The sequence below is a fragment of the Gymnoscopelus braueri genome (genome assembly GCF_963280865.1).
Source record: "Gymnoscopelus braueri genome assembly, chromosome: 12".
In the NCBI taxonomy this organism is placed as follows: domain Eukaryota; kingdom Metazoa; phylum Chordata; class Actinopteri; order Myctophiformes; family Myctophidae; genus Gymnoscopelus; species Gymnoscopelus braueri.
In genome coordinates, this window is record NC_137614.1 from 52,257,014 (window position 1) to 52,260,432 (window position 3,419).

At 38.5% G+C, this 3,419-nt stretch overlaps 1 long non-coding RNA gene across 1 annotated transcript; it reads left to right on the plus strand.

Moving 5' to 3' along the window:
* Positions 1-354: 354 nt before the first annotated feature.
* On the plus strand, positions 355-1,152 carry LOC308096132. Its single transcript, XR_013934111.1, has 3 exons — positions 355-462; positions 756-822; positions 1,024-1,152. It is a non-coding gene; the product is annotated as an uncharacterized lncRNA (long non-coding RNA).
* The last annotated feature ends 2,267 nt before the right edge of the window (positions 1,153-3,419 follow it).

Here is a 3,419-nt window from a genome sequence, read left to right on the forward strand (position 1 = left end):
CTTTACACCACTGCATTTCAACAACAAGGCAATTCAATGTGCTTTACACAGAACATCAAGTAAAGGCTTGATGTCTACATTAGGATAGAATAAAACAAAAGAAGGAAGACTGAACCATCTCATCACATATTTGGATATGCAACTTCCTTGTTGTTTGTTCTATTATAGTATCACTGACTGTAAAGAACTGATGGGAACGGTATACTGTACATGTAGTTATAACTCTGTGAGCAGGAGAACTCTGATGTTTCTGTCAATATAACACGTACAGTAGGGAACAAAGTGGTGAAGTTCTATGTTAAGTTTACTATATCTTCCTTTAATGTTGATCAAGAATGTCTCTCTTGTGTTGCAGCTTTCTTCTCAGATTCTGTTCTATGGTCGTATATACGGTGGTATATATTTTATGCTGTACTATGTACACTCGGTGTGGCTGCTGTGTTCATTGCATCATTGCTAAAAGTAAGTCAACAAATCTGTTGTCAGTCCTCTCTGTTGTCTTTATACTGTGAATCATACAGTGTATATCTTTATATGTGTGTGTGTGTGTGTGTGTGTGTGTGTGTGTGTGTGTGTGTGTGTGTGTGTGTGTGTGTGTGTGTGTGTGTGTGCGTGTGTGCGTGTGTGCGTGTGTGTGTGTGTGTGTGTGTGTGTGTGTGTGTGTGTGTGTGTGTGTATGTGTGTGTGTGTGTGTGTGTGTGCGTGCGTACTGTATGTTCAACGTGGTAATATAAATGCTTTTTATGTGTGCACAGTTCATGAATTGGAGAAGGTGTGCCAAATAATGGTGTCCTCTCTACCAGCAAAGAAGCCCACGGTTTGGTAAGTAAAGCTATTCAACAGGACTTACAAAAAGAATAGCATGATATTTATTAATATTCAGGTTTTTATAACAAATAAAATAAAAATGTCCCAATTTGATTTGCTATTCCTTATTTTGTTTTTTTCTAAAGCTTATATTATGCATATACTATTATGATATTGTTATATTGATCTAATGAGGTATTTATTCCATTCCCATAGTTCATGGGGACCGTACGGGGAGGACCCGACGAGGAAACTTTGACAGCCTAGTATAGTAGAGTTAGCAGAGCTAAACACAAATCCATTGAGCATTTTTAAATCAGTATGAGACTACAGTTCTTCTTAAAGGTATCATTACATTCATGTTTACACCACATTCAGAGTCTTTGTCCTGGTCCTTCAAACGTGTACAAAAAGTTTTAACTGAAAATTCCACTCCAGTGATTCACTGTAGGTGTTTTTGTCTCACATTTCTAAAGCCTTTTCAACTGCAATGAAAAAAGAAATCTTTGCCTGCGGGTGTCGCTGGTGAGGGATTTTGCCTGTCAATCATCGCCTCTGCTCCGCCCCCCCCAAAGGAAAGGATAGGGGAGGGGAGGGGCGAGGAGGAGAGTGGGCGGGATTAATCGACTGTGACCTCACTGTCGAAGGGCCAAGCTCAGATTACTTTTCAGCCTAATTATTCAGAAAACCCCAGACCACAGAAAATCCACTGAATGTTCAAAGTTCAGATTTTTTGGGTGTAATTGAGGTCATAAAACCCCCAAAAAAAAATAAAAAATAAAAAAAGTGAAAATGAATGTCATCGAACCTTTAACCTCCTCTTACCATCCTCTGGTGCATAACAATGGGTGCACGTAGAGGAAAAGGGGGGCAGGTAGATCTTTGGGGTGACAATGGAAGAAGCCGATGGAGGAACAAGGTTACTAGTGGAGTTGGGAAAAGAGAAGGAAATACCTCAGTGTTCAAGATGAGATGAAGAGATAGATGTACATGGGGAAGAATTTGACTTGTCATTTTGTGAATAACAAAACTGAATTATAAATGGTTTTATAATTGCTTTATTAAGGTTATAATAGTTTAGTTTTAGTTGTTTTGACTTTTTTTTTCTCCAATTCAGTCAGTTTTAATTAGATTTTAGCGCGGGTTTGCTAGTTTTGATCAGTTTAAATTTTTGTGACAATGCTTAGTTTTTGAGAAGCTATGCGTTATGTGCCATAAACGGTCTGGACCGTATATTTTTCCCACGTGGGGCGCTCTAACGAAATGTTGGGATCATACGAGGAGTCTCTAAGAAGGAGAGGCCGGATGTGGATCCATGTAAAAAATGCTTCCGGTCGTCGGCTCCAATGTTAACTCCTCGACTAAAAGCTTAATATCTCTTAATTTCTTTTTAACGTGGTGGAAGTGAGCCGTTTTCGATCGGCGATCACTCTGCAATGAAGGATCGCGTTAGAAATATTATTGTTCCAGGCGTTAGTCGGGACCCTCCGCCGTCTCGCACGCACGCTTTTGCGCGTCCGCGTCGGGGCTTCTACAGCACGAAACATATCAGCGTAAGTGGATGGAAGATATGCTGGCACTAGATGTACCCTATTTTAATAAACCTCTGGCACACGATGTGTTAAGTGTTAGTTTTAGTTTTTTTTCGTACTTTGGGTTATTTGTCAGGTGCAGGATTCAAAAAGGTCAGAGTAAGTATTGTGCAATAACAACTCAACAAAAGATACCATTTAAAAATATATATATTCAGTTACAGTTTGGACAATCAACGAGAAAAACTAAAACAAAGGGCATTTTGTCTATCATTTCAGTTAGTTTTAGTCAGCTTTGTAAACAATACAGTTTCAGTTAGTTATCGTTTTTTTTATTCTAGTTTTTATTTAGTTCAGTTAACTAATGTTAAATGTTTCTTCAATTTTGGTTTTCGTTATTATGTTAGTTTTCATATAATACTGTATGATGTGCTGTATGATGTTAAGCTTTTCTTGTATTATTTTCCAACTTGTATGGTGGAATGTATCCTGTATTGTTGGAGATATTTAGGGTAAGAAAAGGGTTAGAAGTTTGACTATGCCGTACGTGACTGACAACTGGATGCTCTGTTTACATTACAGTTAAGAGCTAAGCAGCTGTGTGTTATCCACATAAAATGTTAGTATGTACCTGTGACTTGGGAATTGTGTAATCAGTTAGGCTGGGTGTTAGTAAGGGGAGAGGTACCTGAGTTTGGGGGTTGTGATAAAAGCCATGGGCGGAAAGTCATGTGTGAGTCATGAGGTAGTGAGTTAAAATGTTACATTTTTAAACATAATCTGTATGACTGTATTGGTGAGGAGGATGCGATGTATGCATTAATAATTCTAGGGCTAGAGTGGACGTGCATAGATGTAATTCAGTTCAGTTGGGGTGGATAAATTGTGTAATACGAACTGGGATGATATCTCGCTTGGATGCTTTAACCCAGCGTCCTGTGAAGAAAAATGCATATTCTTCTTTCAGTTCTCTCCAAACTGCTATTTACTCTACTACTACTCACTTCTATTGAGAGAGAGAGAAGATCTGATTAGTTGATAAGGAGTTAAAGTAGTAAAGGCCACTCAGGTTTCCTCCAA